The following is a 23,902-nucleotide window of genomic DNA, read 5'->3' on the forward strand; positions in this document are numbered from 1 at the left end:
CCTTATACTACTACAAGTAAAGCCCTATTATTGGATCAAGAATAAGTCTGAGCTTATCTCAATCTATATGTATGGGTGAAAAATGGTCATTATTATTATCATGACAACAAAATACAATTCAATGGGCAATGATACAGTTTATCCAACCCCTCCAATGATACAACAAATCCCCCAAATCAAACCAAACCAAAGAATTTGAGATCAAACTGTTTCTACATGCTACTACTTCTTAATTGGCCTCATATAAATTAAACTGTAAGTTTTTTCTTTCTTGTTTAACATATTATCATCACTTGTGTTCTTGAAAATTTGCATGTCTTGTTGCCTGTGCATGGTCCACAGCCTCCTGCATTTTAATTTATCTCCACATCCACCACCACAAGAGAATCCACATTATGACTTTTCTTATTATGGAGATTACCTTTTAAAATAATAATGTAAGAAATTTTTGGCATATAAGGGGAGGGGGGAGGAGGAGAATTACCTTTTAGCCAATGACTCCAATCTGGCAAACCCCACATCGCAAAGTGAAGTTGGCTGTGTTTGTGAAACTTCTTTTCCTACACAAGTAACTCATTTAGTGGATTACTTACCATGCATGCTAGTTAAAACCAAATATTGAACCAGACCAGACCAGACCAAACCAAACCTGTTAGAAAAATTAAGTAAATTAATTTTAACTGGCCAAAAGACTTAATCAATCTAAATTCTCTTGTGCAGGTATAGATCAAGCCGCATAATACCGGCTGAAATACTTGACTGAATGATCCGGTCATAAGTTATAAATCCGGCTGAACTCCTCAACCGGATCGGCTAGCAAAAGCTGATTCATCCGACTGACTCAATCGTTATTTGAAGATCATAAAAGTTCAACGGAAAATATGAAAAGTGACAAATATGAGAAAATGACGTAATATGATGACATAGAGATTTCTCGAAAATACAAAAGAAAATAAGATCCGGATCAGAAACATGCAACGAAAACAATGATGAAACTGATTATCCAACTCTACAAGCAACATCTGATTCAGGCGACTGACTTGGTGCATGCATGTCATGTGTCAAAAATGCAAGCCGACCTAAGTGCATGACTGCCAAGTGTCCGAAATAACAAAGCGTGCACACAACCTCTGAACCGGATCTGCGTGGCTTCAAATGACCAATCAAGAAAAGAGAGAAAATTATGACCGTTGTCATATTTTCTCTATAAATAGAGGCCAAGGGTGCCGAAGAAAGATACGCGTGAGATCAATTTACAAAAAGCATATACAAGAGAGAAGTAACAACAACTTGAGATCTCACGTACAACCTCGAATAGTGATTTGAAATTCCTGAAAGTGTTTGTGCATTGTGTGTATTTTACTATTGAGTAAAAGTGTTGTATTACATCATTGTGAGTGGTGTAACCGACGAGCAGTAAATAAGATTCGTTCGGATTGTGTGTTGTGGTTGTGTAATATTTCTTAGTGAATATCCTTCTCACTGTTTGAGAAGAAGGGGTGACGTAGGAGATTAAACTCCAAACATCCATAAAATCTTGTCTCGTGTTCTTTATTTTCATATTCTGGCTCACTCACTCAAACTTAACCGAAACATCTAAACCGAACCGAAATAACTTACAACTTCCTAAATCAAACCGACTTTCTCCTTAAACCGATATATCTACTAAATAACCTCCAAACCAAACTATGTGTTGTTTTAAGCTGAAACAAACCATTTCCGCACTTGAACCCGGTTCAAGAGGTTTGTGACAGCTTGTGTAGTGTTAAGAAGCGGTTTTAGTCTCTAACCGGACTATTGCTAGTGTGTTGTGTTGTTAAGCATTCACCCTTAGGAAACCGGAACCCCGGTCCTCCAAGGGCGATCCCGATCCTAACAAAACCTAGTTATAATTTTATCATTCCAATCATTAACCAAGATCGACAGATCAATCAAATCAATTAGATCAAGTAGGTCAAAAAATACCACACCAAATAGGCCTCCCTAGAGGATAAGTATTTGAAACGTTAAGTTCTTACCAGCTCGAGGTCAGCAAATATATATTGCACTTTTATAGGAACAACATTCAATAATGATCAATAACACAATGCTTCTTTCTGTCAAACCTAATCCATTACCTTAGCTGTTCTTTGACAAAATTCAAAGCCAACCTTTCAACTGCTCCAATTGTTCTATCCTTATCAACTAGAAATATTGTCTAATCAAACTCCTCTGGTGCTCCTTCAGCGGGTGACATCTGTTGATCCAGTCCAATAATTACAAGCGCACATATTTTCCCATTGTGGGAGGGGAAGAGAGTACTAGTCATATAAATATATACATATATATATATATAGAGAGCATACAGCCGAAGCATCATAATGCAGTCCATCATAAATCGACATCACTCTCTCTCGATAGTTCTTTTCCTACCAAAAAAGAACCATGAGGATTATATCAATAATACACCCCTGAGCCTTCTTGCCTGTCAAATACATAACCAAACATTCACTTGTCCATACAAATCACATCTTGTGGTTTGGATGTCGTATACTTTATCTTCAATAGATATTTAACTGAGACAAAAATTTCATTCTTTGCCTATATTGTTTGGGACGATTTCGTTGTTTGTTACCTACACATTCAAAAAATATGTTTCGTTAATAACAAAAATAAGTTTTTCCTACATCAGTAACTAGGGTTTCGTGGAAATAATATACAAAACCGTAATTAAACCTAACCCTAAGTAGGTTTTCTTAAATACGAAGGATTTTCATTGAACGTGACATTTTCGGAGTAGGGTTTCCTAAATATGAACGAAATAACGACCTCATTGTGCGTACGTAATCCTAGAGTTTCATAAATACAAAGAAAACTTAACGATTTTGGTGTACATATCATTTTTTAGACTGATTTTCGATTTTCTTGACAAAAAAATTTCTGGTAGACGGGGAGCCGGATTCAAATCGCCATGAAAGGAGGCAGAAGCTTGAAGAGAGAGAGATGAATCGGAAGGTAGTTTTTATAATATAAAATGATATTAGGGTTTATATATATATATTATTATAAAAGAATTTGCAGCGGGAAAAATTGTTTTATACCTTAATATGTGCGCTAGAAATAAAGTGTGCTTCACTTCCATTTTATATGGCGCTTGGAGCGAAGTATGCTTCACTTCTGTTTTATATGACGCTTAAAGTGAAGTGTTAGGATCTAGGTCGCCGCTGGTGGACCGGGGGTTGGACCGGTTAGCGGTTCTCACTCGTAGGGTGGTGGTTAATCCGGTTAGAGATTAACACCGGGGTTTCAATACTACACAACCTGTCACAAACCCTTGAACTAGGTTCAAGCGCGGAAGAGGTTTGCTTTCAGGTTGAAGCGGTACACTTGTATGATAGGCGCGGTCGGTTTCGGATGATGAAGATTTGAAGATGGTGGGTCGGTTTCGGTAATCTGGATATTCGGTATGGTTAAGTTAGTCGGTTTGGAGCGGTGTAGTTAAGTTAGTTGGTCAGATGATGAAGCCGGCAGAAAGTAAATAACACAACAGATTTTATGGATGTTCGGAGATAAAACTCCTACGTCACCCCTTCCTCTCGAAACCGCGAGAAGGATATTCACTAAGGAATACAAATACAGGCCGATCGAGACTTATTCTTTGCTCGATAACACTCTTACAATTTACACCGAAATTGTAGAACACACTTTAACTTTCAACACTTAGGCTTTCTAGAATAGCACACTGTTATCACTTGTAGTAAATGCTCTTAGCTTTCGTTATCCCAATGTATGTCCCGCATTTACTCTTCTGCAACTGCCTCCTTTTATAGGTGAAATATGCCAACGGTCATATTTCAATGCCTTGAATCTGATTGGCTGATCAGAAGTGCAGTGATTCAGTGATTCAGTGTTTCAGACCTGCGGTCGTCTCAGACCTGCCGGTCTGTTCTTCCGGTTTGTAAGACAGACCTGCTGGGTTTGTCTTTTACTCAATGTAGGCACTGTCTGTTTGGACAGTTGTCTGTACTTTGAAGATTTCCTTTCTGGCTTATCCCGAAGTAGAAGGATCCGGTAGTACTGTTTTCTGCAGCCTACAGTCTTTCCTCAGACTTGCATGGATATGGAAGTATTCAGTCTGTTCCTTTGGTATCATTCTCAACAGATACCCAAATTGTCTTCTTGTACTGATCGGCCGCTTGACTTGGCCGAATGTCTTTTGGTAGTGAAGTAACCGGACTTCTTCCGGTTATTCTTGTCTTGTGGATGATCGGCTGTTTGATGGTTCCGGTTTTCAGCTTTGGCCGATCTTTCCTTTGTGCGGTCACGTTCCGAATACTCTTGATCGGTTTGGTAGCTTGACCGGTTCGGTTTCTTCAGTTTGTTCTTTTGTTCATCCGGTCCGGTTCCTTGTTCCTGCATGGAAGGTTTGTTTAAGTTAGGTTTGTTTGAACCGGTCTGAATTTATCTAACAATTTCTCCCTTTTTGATTATTTTATTTAAAATTATCAAAATCATGTAAGTTTTCAACCGTAGGCCGGTTGTTTTGTGTGGCCGGTTTTTAAAAAAGACTTAGAAAATTTTCGAAAAATTTTGAGAGAGAAGTTTTGGAAGAGTCTTTATCTTTTATCTAACATGAAGTATGCTTCACTTCCGATTTACATGACGCTTGGAGTGAAGTATGCTTCACTGAAAATAGTCTCTCCACATTCTCCAATAGGTTTACATACATTAATGAATAAATGTTTTTACATGAATGCTAAAATGTCTTTACATTGATGTGTTGGAGGTTTTACATGAACCTTTAGGCATATAAACTAATTGAAGTGAAGTATGCTCCATTTTTTACATGGCGCCTAGAGAGAATTATGCTTCACTTAATACTGTTTCTCTACATTCTATTTTACATGGCGTTTGGAACGAATTATACTTCACTTCTGTTTTACACGGCGCTTGAAGTGAAGTATGCTTCACTTCCGTTTTACATGGCGTTTGGAGAGAAGTATGCTTCACTTCTATTTTATATGTCCCTTAAAGTGAAGTATGCTTCACTTCCGTTTTACATGGCGCTTAAAGTGAAGTATGCTTCACTTCTGTTTTATATGTCGCTTAAAGTGAAGTAGGTTTCACTTCCATTTTACATGGCGCTTAAAGTGAAGTATGCTTCACTTCCGTTTTACATGGCGCTTGGAGTGAAGTATGATTCACTAAAAACAGTCTCTCCACATTCTCCAATGAGTTTACATACATGAATGAATAACTGTTTTTACATGAACGCTAAAATGTCTTTATATTGATGTGTTGGAAGTTTTACATGAACCTCTAGGCATATAAACTAATTGAAGTGAAGTATGCTTCACTTTTTACATGGCGCCTGGAGAGAAGTATGCTTCATTCAATATTGTATCTCTACATTCTGTTTTACATGGCACCTGGAGAGAAGTATGCTTCACTTCTGTTTTTTACATTGCGCTTGAAGTGAAGTATGCTTCACTTCCATTTTACATGGCGCTTGGAGCGAAGTATGTTTCACTTCTGTTTTATATGTCGCTTAAAGTGAAGTATGCTTTACTTGTGTTTTACATGGTGCTTAAAGTGAAGTATGTTTTACTTTCGTTTTACATGGCGCTTGGAGTGAAGTATGTTTCACTGAAATCAGTCTCTCCACATTCTCTAATGGGTTTACATACATGAATGAATAAATATTTTTACATGAACTCTAAAATGTATTTACATTGATGTGTTGGAGGTTTTACATGAACCTCTAGGCATATAAACGATTTGAAGTGAAGTATGATTCACTCAATATTGTATCTCTACATTCTATTTTACATGGCACCTGGAGAGAGGTATGCTTCACTTCTGTTTTACATGGCGCTTGAATTGAAGTATGCTTCATTTCCATTTTACATGGCGCTTAGAGCGAAGTATTCTTCACTTCTGTTTTATATGTCGCTTAAAGTGAAGTATGTTTCACTTCCGTTTTACATGGCGCTTAAAGTGAAGTATGTTTCACTTCCGTTTTACATGGCGCTTGGAGTGAAATATGCTTCACTGTAAACAGTCTCTCCACATTATCCAATGGGTTTACATACATGAATGAATAAATGTTTTACATGAACGCTAAAATGTTTTTACATTGATGTGTTGGAGGTTTTACATGAACCTCTAGGCATATAGACTAATTGAAGTGAAGTATGCTTCACTTTTTACATGGCGCTTGGAGAGAAGTATGTTTCACTCAATATTGTATCTCTATATTCTGTTTTACATGGCACCTGTAGAGAAGTATGATTCACTTCTGTTTTACATGGCGCTTGAAGTGAAGTATGTTTCACTTCCATTTTATATGGTGCTTGGAGCGAAGGATGCTTCACTTCTGTTTTATATGTCGCATAAAGTGAAGTATGCTTCACTTCCGTTTTACATGGCGCTTAAAGTGAAGTATGTTTCACTTCCGTTTTACATGACGCTTGGAGTGAAGTATGCTTCACTGAAAACAAACTCTCCACATTCTCCAATGGGTTTACATACATGAATTAATAAATGTTTTTACACGAACGCTAAAATGTCTTTACATTGATGTGTTGGAGGTTTTACATGAACCTTAGGCATATAAGCTAATTGAAGTGAAGTATGCTTCACTTTTTACATTGGCGTCTGGAGAGAAGTATGCTTCACTCAATATTGTATCTCTACATTCTATTTTACATGGCACCTGGAGAGAAGTATGCTTCACTCAATATTGTATCTCTACATTCTGTTTAACGGCGTTTGTGCTGAACCTAGAATTGTATCCGGGTTCCGGGTTCTCTCTCTTCCTTTCAACCCAACTTTGATGTATTGATATAATAATAATCCTGCATTTTAATTGGTCTGACTTAATCTTACTTCACTCTAATATTCATTTTTATACTAAATTAATTATTAGAAATTAATCAAGTATTACCCACCATTATGTACAAAATATTCATCTTGAACCTATTTTCAATTTACTATTCAAATTTTAACCCGTTGGGTTATCTCTATTTGTATATTGTCCTTATTCGTCGAGTACTCGATCCTGACGGTATCTATTACCCGATTAAATATATATAAAATTGTAAATATTAAGAAAGAAAAAAATATATAACTTTATTAAATCACAAATAACTTTGAAATTAATAATATAAAAAAAATTAAAAACAATATTTACCTACAAAAGAAATTAGAGAGAATAAATGATGAAGAAACAAGTTAAGGAAAAATGTTGAAGATTAAGAGTGAGTAAAAAAAACATTTTGTTATTAAAACAAATATGAAGATTAATAGTTAGGAAAAAAAATATTTTTATTATTAAAAAGATGATATTGACATAGTAAAAATATATATTTAAAAGTCACTTCATTAAAAAAACAATATATATATATATTAATATATATTAATATAGTCGGATTTTGGGTTTGGATTTCACGCACTTTACATCCTTACTCCGAACTAGATCTAGTAACCTTCTCCCCTTCATATCTTCAATTGCGACACAAACTCAGAATTTAAAATACCCGACCTCAATCATTAAGTACTCACAAGTATGAGAATACGAATACTCATCATCATTTTTAAGAACTGATATATAAATACTTTAAAATTTTTTTAAAAAAAATGAGTGATAGAGGAAAGAAATAACATGACACAGAATAAAGAGTGAAGAGGAAGAATAAAGAGAAATTTTTAGTCAATCAAATTGTGACACATCATTCTCTCTTCTAAATTCCCTCTCCCTGTCCTTTATCATTTTAAAAATAAATTTGATGATTTATTATTTAAAATTTATAAATCAAAATTATAATGGATGTTTACTAGTCATTATTATAAAACTATAAATCAAGTTTAAAATGAATATTTACATGTTATTATTATTATTATTATTATTATTAATATGAAGAAGAAGAAAATAAGAATGTTATTTTTTTTTGTTAAATATTGATAAATGATATTAATAAGCATTAAATCCTTAATCGGATAGGGTTATTTGAAAAATAACTGTGGGTGATTATTTTGAGGAGGTATATAATTTTTTTTTTGATAAAATGACTTAAAATATATTAATATATAAAGATAAAATAAATAATAATAATTTAAGATAAAGAATATTTTAATACTTTGGATAATAAATTGAGTGATGCGATGAAAGTGATGAGGAGTGAAATGATGTATTTTTAGGAAATAACTCAAACTGAACCAGGCCTAAGTCTTCTCTTTTTTTTTATTAGAAAATAGTTAAGTATTTGTTGACTTTATAGTTGAAGATTGGATTAAATAGAGAAAATTAGAAATAAGTTTGTTAACAAGGTAATCAAGTGACAATAATCATTTTTAAGAAGCAAAGTCATGGTTTCATTCTCATTTAAAATACGTTAAATAGAAGTGAAAGACATGGATTTAGGTGTCATCCTAACTTTCTACATAAAAAAAGAAGAAGTTGTGATCTCATTTCTAACCGGTTAAACTTTTTTTTGTGATCTGAATAATAATTTTAGTTGTTGGCTACTCTTACCTTTTGAAATTACCGGATTTATAATTGTTTTTTTTTTATATTTTTATAATAAATTATTATATTTGATTTATCCTTATAGACACTTATTTTCACTCCCCAATTATAATTTAGAAATAAAAAATAATAATAATAAGGGGATAATAGTTCATATTGAAATGATGCGGGCTAGATCTTTTAAACAAAATACTTAATTAGTTTTAAGAAAAATGTTTTACAATTAAACTTTAAAATAAATTTAAGATTTAAAAATAGATCTTAGTTTATAAATTGATTTTAACAAACTGATTTTATAACTAATATTGATGTGTCTCTTTCTTATACATTAAATAATTAATTATTGAAAGTCAAATGGGAGATCAATTAGGATATTTAAAAAATATTATAAAATTGTCTTGGTATGATTAATTATAATTGATTATGAAATAATTGATTTATAATTAATATATTTATTTAGTTTTGCAGGGTTTTCTTATAAGAAAAAAAAGTTAAAAAGGGCCAAACCGAATAACCTCAAACTTAGCGATCTACGAGTATAAAAGGAGGCCAAGGATGTGAAAAAGAGAAAAAAAAAATTCGGAGAAGAAAAACAACCCCACCTTAGATTTTCTCCAAGAACCTCCTAGGCTGCCACACTTTCTTCACAAGCTTAGCTTTTCATAAGATAACTCCCCTAGGCTGCCAAAAAACTTTTGATTTTTCTCCTCACTCTCCTGCTCATTTTCAAAACCTCCCTAAGCAAACATCAACTTAGTTTGAGTTGTGTTTAAAAAGATTTGCTTATGATTAAGGTTTTAATCTCCCTAGATCAAGAACACGACTGCATGTTGTAAGTTCTTGATCCCCATCTTATTGTCTTTGTCTATTAACATCAATATAATGCTTCGTATCTGTCTTTTCCGTTTTATAAGGTAAATTGCAAGCTTGTTTTTTAGTCTAGAATTCAATTCTATATTTCATTATGTAAATATGTAATATATAAAATAACATGTAAATAAACTAAACAAAAACACACAAAAAGGTAATTAATTCTTCTGATTTGAATTTGGTTTCTTCTGGGCTAAAAGCGTTTAATAAACGCTTTGAACAATTGGACTCAAAAGAATTAAAATTCAATGTTGGATTGGATACATTTGACCGAAAATCTTTTTAAAAAACCTAAAAATTAATCAAAACAAAAAATAATATAAATATGTCTTTTGTGTAAGTACTAAAAATCTACATCCAAATTTATAATATTAAAATATTATTTTAACTTATTTTTAAATGAATAAAATCAAAATAATTAACCTTATATCCAAAAACAAATTAAAATAATTAAATAGGCTATTTATGGTGATAAAAATTGTCAAACATTAATTAGCCATTTGAAGGACCCTCGATCAACAACTTTCAATTCTGATTTGAATTTGGATTCTTCTAGACTAAATGCGTTTAATAAACGCTTTGAACATTTTGACTCAGAAGAATTAGAATTCAATGTTGGATTGGATACATTTGACCGAAAATCATTTCAAGAAACTTAAAAATTAACCAAAATAAAAAGTAATATAAATATGTCTTTGTGTAAACACTAAAAATCTACATCCAAATTTATAATATTAAAATATTATTTTAACTTATTTTTAAAAAAAATAAAATTAAAATAATTAACCTCATGTCCAAAAATAAATTAAAATAATTAAATAGGCTAATTATTATGATAAAAATTATCAAACACTTAGCCATTTGAAGGACCCTCGATCAACAACTTCCAATTCTGATTTGAATTTGGATTCTTCTTGGCTAAAAACGTTTATTAAACGCTTTGAACATTTTGACTCAGAAGAATTAGAATTCAATGTTGGATTGGATACATTTGACTGAAAATCTTTTCAAGAAACCTAAAAATTAACCAAAACAAAAAATAATATAAATATATCTTTGTGTAAACACTAATAATTTACCTCCAAATTTATAATATTAAAATATTATTTTAACTTATTTTTAAATAAATAAAATTAAATTAATTAACCTAATGTCCAAAAACAAATTAAAATAATTAAATAGGTTAATTACGGTGATAAAAATTGTCAAATATTAATTTCAACTTTCAATTCTGATTTGAATTTGAATTCTTCTGGGCTAAAAGCGTTTAATAAACTCTTTGAATATTTTGACTCAGGAGAATTAGAATTCAATGTTGGATTGAATACATTTGACCGAAAATCATTTCAAGAAACCTAAAAATTAACCAAAATAAAAAATAATATAAATATGTCTTTGTGTAAACACTAAAAATCTACATCCAAATTTATAATATTAAAATATTATTTTAACTTATTTTAAAAAAATAAAAATCAAAATAATTTACCTCATGTCCAAAAATAAATTAAAATAATTAAATAGGCTAATTATTGTGATAAAAATTATCAAACACTTAGCCATTTGAAGGATCCTCGATCAACAACTTCCAATTCTGATTTGAATTTGGATTCTTCTGGGCTAAAAGCGTTTAATAAATGCTTTGAACATTTTGACTCATAAGAATTAGAATTCAATGTTGGATTGGATACATTTGACTGAAAATCTTTTCAAGAAACCTAAAAATTAACCAAAACAAAAAATAATATAAATATATCTTTGTGTAAACACTAAAAATCTATATCCAAATTTATAATATTAAAATATTATTTTAACTTATTTTTAAATAAATAAAATCAAAATAATTAACCTCATGTCCAAAAACAAATTAAAACAATTAAATAGGCTAATTATTGTGATAAAAATTGTCAAAATAATAAAAATAAAATTATTTAACATAAATATTGTATTCATTTATCTAAAAATAATTTTAACAAAAATAAGGGACAAACATAAATAATTTAGAATCAATTGTTATATCCATTTCATTTTAAAAAAAATATTTATTTAGCTCTAAAAATATAAAAAAAATAATAATAATAATAAAATAAAATAAAATAAAATGGTAAAATATTTGGCATATTTATTTTAATATTTTGTGTATTTAAAAAAAATTAAAATTAAATCCAAAAGGGTGAAAGAAAAATCAATTGAAAACAAACCCTTAATGTTTTAAATTAAAAATAAAATCGCAATCTAATGTGGAAAAAAAATAGAGAGTTGGCTGCAGTAGGAACCGCGTCCATCGGATGGACGTTAGAATTGCATCCAACGCTTCAGAGCGCTCCACGTAGCCGATTGTAGCCAGAGCAACACGCGCCTGGGTCACCGCGAATCAGCAAACGGTCGTTAGTCGAATCGCTAACGAACCGCCCACACACCAACAACGCTTGATGGAATGCCAACGGAACGCCTAAACGCGCCTTAAACGACGTCGTTTTCGCCTCCGGTCTTCTTCTTCATCGCGACGCCGTCTAGATAAGGATGAAGATCCGTTGATGATTTTTCCAACTTGGAACTCCCTCGTTAGTCCACCATTTCAGCTCATTTAAAGCTTGAAATGATCACCCTACGTCGGTGGTCATTTCTCCCTATCAAAATAGGGATGAATCATCCCTATTTGGCGACTTAAGCCAAGAAAAACCAACGATTCAGGCCACTTGGAGCCTCCACTGACTCAGGGACAATATAAATACATCACTGAGTCATTCTTAATCCAAGGAACCAACTCATAACCTTCAAATCAAAGAAAATCAAAAATCTGTCATTGAAGCTTGAAGCTTTCAAATTTTTTGAATCTTGTTTGAGGCCTTAAAATTTGGATCTGAGCATCCAAAAAGCTTCCATAAAGATCTAGGAGTGTTCTCCAGTCACTAGTAAGGTTCCAATCACTTTCTAATTTATATTTATAGTTTGAATTTGAAATTTTTATATTTCAAATTGCATAAGCTTGTATGCTTGTTGTTTATGATGTTTTATGGTTGAAAATTCATCTCTGGATGATTTATAACCTATCTAGATATAATAGAACCGATTAATCGATCTAAATAACAAAAAAACTCCAAATTAGAATTTTAAAAATCAAAAAAACGGGTTTGCTATTCTTGGGTTAATTATGTTGAATCACAACCAGAAAACTTCAAACATGATTGAAATGATGTTGTCAACTATTTGGATCATATTTGATCAATTCCGATCATGTTTGATCAAAATCAAAATTTTAAAAAATAAATAAAAAATTTGAGTTCTTGATTTGGTTCAAACAAGAAGCTAGTGTTCTTGTTTTGGTGTCAATCAAGTATATGTAGTATAAAAAAGTTATTGGATAACTCCTTACATTTCAAAACAACTTTAAAATCAAAAACCCAATTTTTTTTATGAAAAATTGTTTTGAAGAAATTGATCATCATTTAGGTCGATTATACCTTGAGATGATGATCAACATGTTCCTGAGAGCTTTGTGAAGCTACCCAAGCTCTCAGATCAAAGAATCATAGATAAAAAAACAAATTTAAAAACCTGCACTTTGGTATTCTTGAGGATCGAGGCTTGTTAGCCTAGGACCAAGAAATCCGACCAAGGATTTTTACCTAGGACCGAGAGGTCCGACCTTGGGACTGAGATTCCCTAACCTTAGGACTGAGAGCTCTAACCTTTGGACCGAGAGCTCCCAAGCCCAAAACCGAGGGACTTATCCTAGAGCTAGCCTAAGACCGAGAGGTTTATACACATCGACCGAGAAACTTAGCCTCGAGCTAAACCAAGACCAATAGGTTTATACACTTAGACCGATAAGATTAGCTAAGGATCGAGAGTCCTTAGCACCTAGTCCGAGAGACTTTGGCACCTAGACCAAAGATCACGAGCCTCGATCAAGAGACTCCTCGACCTGGACCGATAAAAAAGAACCCTAGTCTTAGGACTTCGGTCATAAGGCCTGTTTGGTTCCCTATAAAAAAATTCAAAATTATTTTTGTAATTTTAAGACTCTAAATCATTTTCTAAAAATCCCGAAAAATAAGAAAATGTATTTAAAATATTTTGGGATATTTCCACAAAATATTTCGACAAAGGCTTGTTTGGTGTTTATTTATAAACTCAAAGCCTTTAAAAATGACTGATATTCTTCAGGTATTTCCTTCATAGTTATCATCAACATCATTTACCAGCATTTTAAATATTGTTGTTTCAATATTTTAAATAACGCTAAAACTTAGAAGGACTAAGACTAGAAGAATAATCGATTAAAACTCAAACGTTATACAACCGATTTTCAAAAGCCAACTTTATAAGTAGAGACCGTTTTAAAGGGAATACGGAGGATTAAGCGCAAAATCCCTTTCTCGAGTATCACCAAACTACGAACTAAAAGAAAATTCTACTCAATACGTTTGTATACATATGCCACCTTTTATTGATTTTCAAAAATCAATTGGCGACTCTATTTCAAAATAAATAATCTTTTGAATTAATTATGTTTAATTAATTTAAACTAAAGGATTTATACAAATTTGATTATCATAAATTCCCAAATTATAAATATTTAACCCCAAAATTAATTATTTTAATTAAATTAAAAAAGGTGTCATGAATTAATGAAATCTTTTAAGAATAATGTTTTATTATATAAAGAAAATTCCTGACACGCGAATCGAGGTTTCTCAAACCTCGAGTTTTTACAGAAGCTAATGCAAAGGGTTTTTTCGGGGGTTACAGCTTTCTGGCGACTCTGTTGGGAATTAAATGTTTAACTCGAAAACATAAACTTGGCTTTTGAAACGTTTGTATCACATTTTCAAACATAATAGGCTTGTCTTAAATTGTACAACACCTTAAAAGAAGCATAGGTTTTATCCCTATTTAGAGTTTTTATATATAAATGATACATCACCCTCTTCTTACAAAGAAGTACTCGACCAGGATCGATACTTCTACACCTATGTGCAAAGATTGTCAATATGGAATGACAACTTGTTACAAACTAAGTGATGTTGCCAGAGGAAGTACTATCAACAACACTCATTAGAGATGAGTTGTCCAATAAGACGCAAGCATTGTTGAGGTGGGGGGAATTCCCAATTGAGTAGATATTCATTGGTTTATGGCGTGGTTTACCCCATCCACTATCGGTGAATGAAACTCTCTTATAATTCCCCTTAGAACAAAATAACCTGATTACTATCACCAAGTCGGTTGTTTGTCGTGCCTAGACAACCAAAATACATCATCACTACAACCCTTTATGTAACTATTATATATGTATTATGTGTATGCATGTATAGTCTAAGCGAGCATTTTGAACATATTCCTTCCTTTTGAAAACAAACGCATGTTTGTAAATGTTTTGAATTTCCTATCACAAACAATTTACATGTTGACGGATGTCGAGCTAATCCCATGGGTTGAAAAATTCCACGAAAACGAGTGGAATCATGGGATTTACGGACTAACCCCCATCATGAGGTTTACAAACTTCAAAATAAACCTCATCTTCATGATGCAAATGAAAAGGAGATGGGTCCATACTAGACGAGTTTACTATACGAGAGAAAGACCCATGTGCCCAACCATAGAAGAATTCTGAGTTATTCTAATGGTGGACAATAAAATATTATGCACTTGAATCCATGTGTATAATCAATGTCTCTAAGGATGTTCTTGCAAGAGGAATATAGATACACCAAAAAAACATCCGAAACAATCCTAAGAAATAGTGTCATTGATTTCCAGAAATGGACGAAAATGGAAATCAGGACGGACAAGTTCATCTTACCATGGGATCCTCCTTAATAACAATGACATTACTGTTGGCCCATTTCTTCATGTATCCAACATATGATAAGCCATCTTCCAAAGTCCTGGAGGTAGCATACCACATGCGTAGGGGAAACAAATACCCCTCTTGTATTAACTTGGCTGAAACGTTTATGGGTTTAAATGACTCACTCTTAACCTCTTCCATGATCAAAAGAGGCCCGTCTCTAGTCCTTTACATATGGCTTCTTGATAAGATTGAACACTTGTCGCTAGTATGCCCCATAGACATCTTATATCCTTCTCTTTAATACTGAAGAATGAGAAAGGCTTCGCCTGGACCCCTCGTGGAAAGTGACGATGAAGTTAGGAATTTACTCCCATGGTACCCCATCAAGAGAATGGCATACATGATGGATAATATACCCATGATCATGCTTATGGGCTTGGAATGATTTACATTCTACTACACTTACAACCTCTACAAACAGTTTGATCGTAATTTTATGCCCCCTTATATGGGAAACGTCATCGCTATAGACAGGCCCATCGATCACAAGGCATATACGAGGTACCTTGAGAAATGGCACAATGCCTCTCAAATGGGTATTTTGAAAGAGAGAAAGAATTACCTGACCATCATTTTTGAAGAATACGAGAGGGTCCAAAAGCACGAAGAGGAGGAAGTTTCTAGTGTAGGGACATGCTACAATAGAACTACTAGTATGTAATTTCGAACTTTTTCCCTTTTAGATTCCCTTTGTAAAATATCAACAAGAGAGTCATGTTTGTAATAAACTAAGCGAGTGTGTGAATACAACAACTCTATGTTTGTTTATCGAATTACAAAAAGAGATGATCATTCTATAGGATTCATTTTATATGCATATGCATTGCATTTGTACTTTGTTACATATGCACTACATTTGTACTTTGTTACATATGCAAATCTTCACCTCTTTCTCTTCTCAATAGTACACGATTACGATAAGCCGACCCAGCTCCCAAAAAGAGAGATCCAAAACTGGACATTTTTTATGCGACCATATGGCTGAAGAATCCTCCATACCTGAAATTGTCTCTACGACCGAATTTAGGTAAATGAAGGAAACTTTGCAACATGTTATGGAGCAACTCGCGTTGATCACAACTTCTTTAACTAATCAGCAAATTCCATCTACATCCCAAAACATACATTCTTCTCCACGATTTCCTAACCAGGTAATCCCGGTTATGTTTACTCTATTAACCTCGTCTTAGTGGTCAAAAAGCTCAAGAAGAAGTCTATCTCTATGAAGACTCCGAAGAGGATATCAACATAACTAGACGGGTATAAAATTAAGAAGTAATCAAACCCTTGAGTTCACATGAAAAACAAATTACAGCGGTTGATCAACCACCGCTAATGGAATATGAACGCTAGATGGCTCAAGTTCAAGCCATGCATGCAGAAATGCAAGTCAAGATAAACAATTTAGATAAGGGCAAAAGTACTAAAGAACATCATGACTGGAAAGACGCTATGAAGGTGCCGAACGAGTAGTTATTCTAATAGGTGTCAAACTTCTAGCATTGTCTAAGTACATAAGAAAAAATGATTTGTTTGACTTTTTCAAAATGTACGCTTCTGTAATGCCCCCATTGCAACTTGGAGAACCAACTATTCTCTAGTTATTCCCCCAGTATCTTGATGAAGCTGCTCTATGCTGGTATCACCAATAAAAGATAGTCTATTTACATAGCACAGAGGAACTGGTTGTAGTATTCATAGAACGTTTCTCAATGTATCTCAACCTCGAATGATTAGAAAAGAGGTTGAAGAAAATCAAACATGGAGAAAATGAGAAATTCTCCATGTTTATCAAAAGATGGAAAGTTGTCGCCGAGGAAATCGATTCCCTCCCGAGCAAACAACGACAAATCGATATGATTTTGAAAAATATTAACAGACGATATTTTGTTAGACTCACCGTCAAAACTTTCCAAACATTGAAGAAATTGCTAAAGGTTGGCATTAACTTTGATGATGCCGTCGAGAAAGAAGGGAAAGAGGGAAAAGTAGTCAAAGCTACCCCACCCTCAAGTCGTATCCCGAGAAAGGAAAAGACAAAAGTACACTAGGTAATCATTACCTAATAGGAGCAATCACCTCAAAAGACGAGTCCAAGTAAGTCTCCACAACCCAAAGTAGGTACAACCACTCCTACCAAGGGAACATCTCCAAAGGCACCTAAACCTTTTAGAGTCTTTAATGACCTAGGAATGCCTTTAAGTCAAGTAATGAAGATTCTTCATGAAAAATCTAATCAAATCTCTTTCCCCAAGAACTGATAGACCATTCTTGGGAAAATATGAGAACTCTTGGTGCGACTATCACCAAGAAAATGGCCACACTAGTGACAGTTGTAGTTCCCTCAAACACCTCTTATAGGACTTGATCGATCAAAACGGGATTGTCAAGCCGAAAATAGAAAAGAATCCGCTACTGGATCATAAAGTCAATATGCTCATCACTAACGAAGTATCCTTTGACTCTAATGTGTTATAAGACATACCACCAAATCAAAAATCAACATGATTGATCCTTGGCCCAAAGAGAAGTCCAAAGCCCGCTCTAGTGAGACTTCTGAATGGTGGACATAAAAAATAATTGCCCACATCTACACCCCAATAGACATCGTGGTCACGCGTTGTGGAACAGATTTCTAACCCAATTTCATGAAAACCACATCGGCTAATGTGACATCCACCTCCCAGCTTCCTATAGGACCTAGAATGGAAGATGGGCTCAAAGCTCTTAACCCAGGAGACAGTCTCCTTAATCAACTGAAAAGGGACGAATGCTAACATTTCCATCCGGGAAATCCTAATGTACTCTATCGAGCACATGAAAGCAGTCCTCAATGAGTTAAGCAAGACAGACGTCCCTGCCAACACCATCTCTGAAGAACTAGTAGGGATCATATCGACTAGTTCGCAACACAACATGATTAACATCGAAGATAAGGATCTTCCATCAACCGAGCTAAATCATGACAAAGTCCTCTACATTTCTGTGCAAATGGAGGGGAAAATTGTACCAATTGTCTTAATAAACAATGGATCTGCTCTCAACATATGCCATTATAGGACTCTTGAGAAGATATGTGTAGCCCGAGACAATATCATACCATCTGACCTGTGTGTTGGAGGTTTCGACATCTCTCGTCGTAAAATAATGGGTTGTATCAAGTGCACTGTCCAAGTTGCCAACATCCCCTTCCAAATTGACTTTTGCGTCATCAATATGCAGCCTTCTTATAACTTGATCTTAGGATGACCATGACTTCATCAAGCCAAGGCTTTAGCCTCCACCTTACACCAAAATTCTAGGTTCATCGCCAACGACCAAGTTATCACAGTCAAGGACACAACTAACACTACAACAGTCATAGGTTCGACCCACATTGATGCCCTTAAGGTTGAACTAAACGGGTTTGAGATATGTTAAATCCTATCAAAAGGTATAGACTCATTCAAACACCCTAATTTTAGTACATTTAGCCTCCCTTCAATCAGAATGATGCGTCAAATGAGATATTTCCCATGAATGAGCTTAGGCATGATGTCATTCCTACAACCATGTTGTAACATGGATCGACACGGTCTAAGATACATCCTTATAGGATTCAAAGAAATTTGAATGGAAAGAATATCCAAAAGACACATAGTTGTTCCGCCAACCTTGAATGGACAGTTCATCCATGAGGAACAAAGCACCCTATACTTTGACTTCTCCAGACCCTTTACCAATATAGATTTACAAAGACGTTTTCAAGGTCTCGAAATCTTTTTAGATTGTCCTCATAATCCCAACCATTTTGTTTGTGTGATTAAGAAAAAAACGGACTATTGGCGCGACACCTTCTAAAACTTGGCTCGAATTCCCAAGACAGCTGATCCAACTCAATAATTTAACCCTTTTGGTTCTCAAGAAACTGACTCTCTTTCATTCATTGATACTATGGTCGATGAAAGTAGAACTATTTCTCCTCTCATGTGTAGAGAGGTGTTAAATATTGTACATTGTAATAAACCTAAGAATAATGATCTTGTTGGATCATCTTCTCTTACATGTAATAAATCCATCGATGTAACACAAGAAGTAAACTTCGAATCTATGAGTAAAAATGATCTTTCCTTTTACTCTAACTTAAAATATGAAACCAAACAATTTTTAGAAACTGAGTATGAGATTCTCTCCGCCGCAAAAAAGACAATCGAAATCAATTTAAACACGGATGACGATCTCGGATCGTACTGATCGGCCAAAGTTTAAACCCCCAAGAACGTCTAGAAATTATTGAGCTACTGAAAGACAACAAAGACATTTTCGCCTGATCATAAAAAGATATTCCATACATTGATCCAAAGATCACACGACATCACATTCCTCTATATCCTGACACTAAGCTAGTAAAGCAAAAGCTCGGACGGATGAAAGAGGAAGTCGTGAACGAAATCCGAGAAGAAGTCCGAAAGTAACTCGAAGCTGGATTTTTTGAGGTAGTGGAGTATCCTATTTGGATTGCCAATGTAGTCCCCGTTCTAAAGAAAGACGGAAAACTATGTGTGTAGATTATCAGGATCTAAATAAGGTTAGTCATAAAGATCATTTCTCACTACCACACATCGACATATTAGTCGATCATGCCACCGATCATGATTTGTTATCAATGATGGACGGATTTTCAGGATACAACCAAATCTTGATGGCCCCACAAGACAAGGAAAAGATCATGTTTATAACAGATGTTGGAACCTTCTATTATAGGGTCATGCCTTTCAATCTTACGAACGCGAGAGCCACCTATCAAAGGGCTGCCACCATGATCCTTCATGACATGAACCATAAATAGGCGGAAGTATATGTCAATGAAATGAATGTCAAATCGAAGGATCGAGAAGGGCACATCCTAAATCTTGAAAAAATCCTACAACGAATTAGGAAATATCAGTTACGGCTCAACACAAAGAAGTGTACACTTGGAGTCACAACTGGTAAAATGCTCGGCTTCTTAATCACACAGAGGGGCGTTGAAGTCAATCCCTCTAATATTGAAGCAATCACGACTATGTCAGTCCCTCAAAACGAAAGAGAGGTCTGCGAACTTTTGGGTGAAATCCAATACATCAACCGATTAACAGTAAATTTACTATGACATGCGATCAGTTGTTTAAGTTGTTGAAGAAAAATAAAAAATCTGTATGAGATGAAGACTGTCAACAAGCATTTGACAGAATTAAGGATTACTTAAAATCCCCTCTCATACTCATGCCGCCCAAAACCAACATTCCTTTTATCATATATCTTACTAAAACAGACATAGCCATGGAAAGCCTGTTGGCTCAAGAAAATGAGGATAAACTCAAAACGGTTGTGTACTACATCAATAAGAGGATGAATGAGTGTGAACTTAATTACACTCCAGTTGAGAAATATGTTGGGCCTTAACATGGGTTACCAAAAGGTTGAGACACTACATGCAAGCCCACCCTATCAAGTTGGTATCAATATTGGACCCGATCCACTTTTTATTCCAACGAACTTTTCTGTCACCAAGACTAGCCAAATAGATGATAATGTTATCCAAATACGACATAGCCTACACGGTACAAAAGTATGTCAAAAAAAGCGTTGTTGCGGATTTCCTCGCTGACCAACCCATTATTGTTGAGTTAGAAGACAAACTCGAATTCCCCGACGAGAGATTATGAGTATAGTAGGATTACGGAAATGAGATTTTGTTAGTTGACCCAAAGGGACGTACAACCAATATCCATCAAGCTTGAATATCATGTCACCAATAACGAGGCCGAATACGAGGAATGCCTCTCGGGTCTCAAGTTGGCATATGAAAAAGGGGCAACCAAGCTAGAAGTCGTTGGTGACTCTAACCTAGTTATATCCCAAGTCAATGGTACGTGGTAAGTGAAAGGGGAAAACTTGAAACCCGACCACGCCCACTTGACCAAACTCATGAACAAATTCGATTAAATATCATTTTTTCATGCTCCAATAAGCCAAAACTGCTTTGTAGATGCTCTGGCTACTTTGACAGTCATGACTCAATTCCTGACGAAAACAAAGTCAAATATCTAAAAATCCGACAAAAGCAATGACATGCTTTTGAATCAAGAGTAGTCACTTCTTGTGAGAATGCTGTTAAACCCTAGTGTGATACTCTCCGGAAGTGTATTGAGTATGGAAAATACCCTTCCCACTTTCGAGCTAAGGAACATCGGGCTTTACGCCAATATTCCACCAATTACGCTTGGATCGCCAACAGGCTTTACCTTCGATCTTTCGATAATCAAAATATCCTTTGCATGGATAATCCTGAATCCAAAAGGATCGTGGAAGTACACGTAGGGACATGCAGTTCACACATGAATGGAATGGATTTAGCCAAGAAAATATTTTGCCTAGGGTATTATTGGCAAAACCTCAAACAAGAATGTGTGAACTATGTGGGGAATTGTCATCAGTGTCAAATTTATGCTAACCTGAAGCATACACCGGCCTTGCTCCTCTACAACATGACATCCCCTTGGCCATTTTTCTACATGAGACATTGACGTAATCAGAAAATATATCCCCACGCGTCAAATGGACACGAGTTCAGACTCGTCGCTATAGACTACTTCACCAAATGGGTTGAAGTAGCCTCTTACAAAGTCCTGAAATCATCTCAAGTGGAAAAATTCATCTGAACTAGCATCATCGTTAGATATAGAGTTCCTCATGCTCTACTTTCAGAAAATGGTCGACACTTTCAAGGAAAAGTGTTGCAATTTCTCGACAAAATCAGGATCGAGCATCACAAATCATCGCCCTATAGACCTTAAACAAATGGTTTTGTCGAAGCGGAAAACAAAAACGTGATTAGGATCATCAAGAAGATGACCAACACGTATAAGGACTGGCACGAGAAGCTTTCATACGCCTGATGAGGATATCATACAACCGCTCGAACTCCGACAGACGAAACTCCCTACTATTTGGTTTACGGCATAGAGGCCATAAAACCTATTAAAATCAAGATTTCAACGGTAAGAGTACTCTTAAAGAGTCACTTAATAGAAGAAGACTAGCTCAAATATCGATATGACCAACTAACGTTAATGGAGGATAGGAGGTTGAACACTTTGTGTAAAACCCAAGTCTACCAAAAACGCGTATCAGACACCTTCAATGGAAATGTAAAACCTAGAAACCTTAAAGAAGGTGATTAGTTCTCTAATGGGAAGGACCATTTCTACTTAAGAAAATTCTCTTTAGAGGAGTTGTTTGACTATCTAACGTAAAAGGCGAAGAGTTCATTGCGCCAAACAATCTCGATGCGCTTAAAATATATTTTGTATAATATTAAGCATGCGCAGAATGGTTTAAAGTTCGACCTTGAAAGAAATTTATCTCAACAGAATCCAATCCTAAGTTTTGTATAATTTGCAACGTGGACAAAGAACTCGTGTCCGAACTACGGAGACCTGATTTTTCCGAATACAAAAAATAAAGGAGAAAAGATACGTAGGAAACCTTCATGTTTGCGGGCCTAGTCTCAAGTACATAAATAAAATCCTCTAGGCCCTTACTCAAGAGAAAGAAATTTTTTTGAGAAAAGGAAAAAAATCTTGATCTCATCCTAGAGTCGATGTTTCAGATTTTAGGAAACAAGTAGGGATAAAGCCAAGAGAATTGCTTCCTTTCGAGTGATATTCTCATAAACAAAACTAAGAATTTTACAATAAACCCAATTCAAGAGATATTGGTCATAAGTTCTTTTTCGTTTGTAGACGATTATCTTGAGAGAAACCCCCCATCGAAGGTTTTTGAAGAAAAAGAACCTAAATAAACCCCATAAAAGCAAATCCTAGAGGATCAAATTGAGAATGGGCACCTCATCGTTACTTTTGTTAAAGAAGGAAAGTTTGAAACTCATGATTTGGGAAGAAAAAAATCAAAAATGAAAATGCTTATAAGAGAACCGGGATAAACTCCGAAAATCTCTAAAAAATTGAAAAAATGTTCATGTGTTGATTGAGGTATTAAATCACCATTCATGTTCACTCAGACTTTAGTCTTGATTGTTACGGCAAGAGCAGAATGTGTCAATTCTACCATATACACCCCGAGAACAAAAAAAAAGAAAATGTCTTAAATGGTTTAGGTATAAAAATCATCGTCTGTTGTCTACCAAAGATCAGAATCTTGATTGCATATGAAAAAGACAGGGATGTATCGATTTTACCAGATATACCCACGAGCCAACAAAAGAAAAAAAGAGAAAATGGCATATAAAAACCCAAAGAAGAAAGTCGAAAGTCTCTCCCAAATGTTTTTGCAATGAGTCGAACTTTCAAGAAATGTGGTTTAGGCCGAACAACCCAAAATAAGTTGCACTCTTTTATTAAAAGTTCAAGGTGTTGACCGCCTTCCTCAAGGGTTATGATCATGGATAATTTTTTGTACACGAGACCAAATTTATAGCTGATATCTTGAAAGTTATGGAAACAGAAATTGTATTCCTTGATGAAAGAGAAATCAGAACAAAGAACGAAAAAGATATTCAAAGCCTAGCCCCGAATACGTTTCGAATCTAAAAACTTCGTGATACATTCCAAAGAATCAAGGTTCATTCCAGTCTCAAAAAAAGAAAAGAGATAAACAATGGTAGGAATTGGGGAAATAAAAAA

The 23,902-nt window shown here is 34.5% G+C and overlaps 1 pseudogene; it reads right to left on the minus strand.

Moving 5' to 3' along the window:
* Positions 1–231: 231 nt before the first annotated feature.
* On the minus strand, positions 232–14,936 carry LOC124933889 (annotated as a pseudogene).
* Between the last annotated feature and the right edge of the window lie 8,966 nt (positions 14,937–23,902).

The sequence above is a fragment of the Impatiens glandulifera genome, chromosome 1 (genome assembly GCF_907164915.1).
Source record: "Impatiens glandulifera chromosome 1, dImpGla2.1, whole genome shotgun sequence".
Lineage (NCBI taxonomy): Eukaryota > Viridiplantae > Streptophyta > Magnoliopsida > Ericales > Balsaminaceae > Impatiens > Impatiens glandulifera.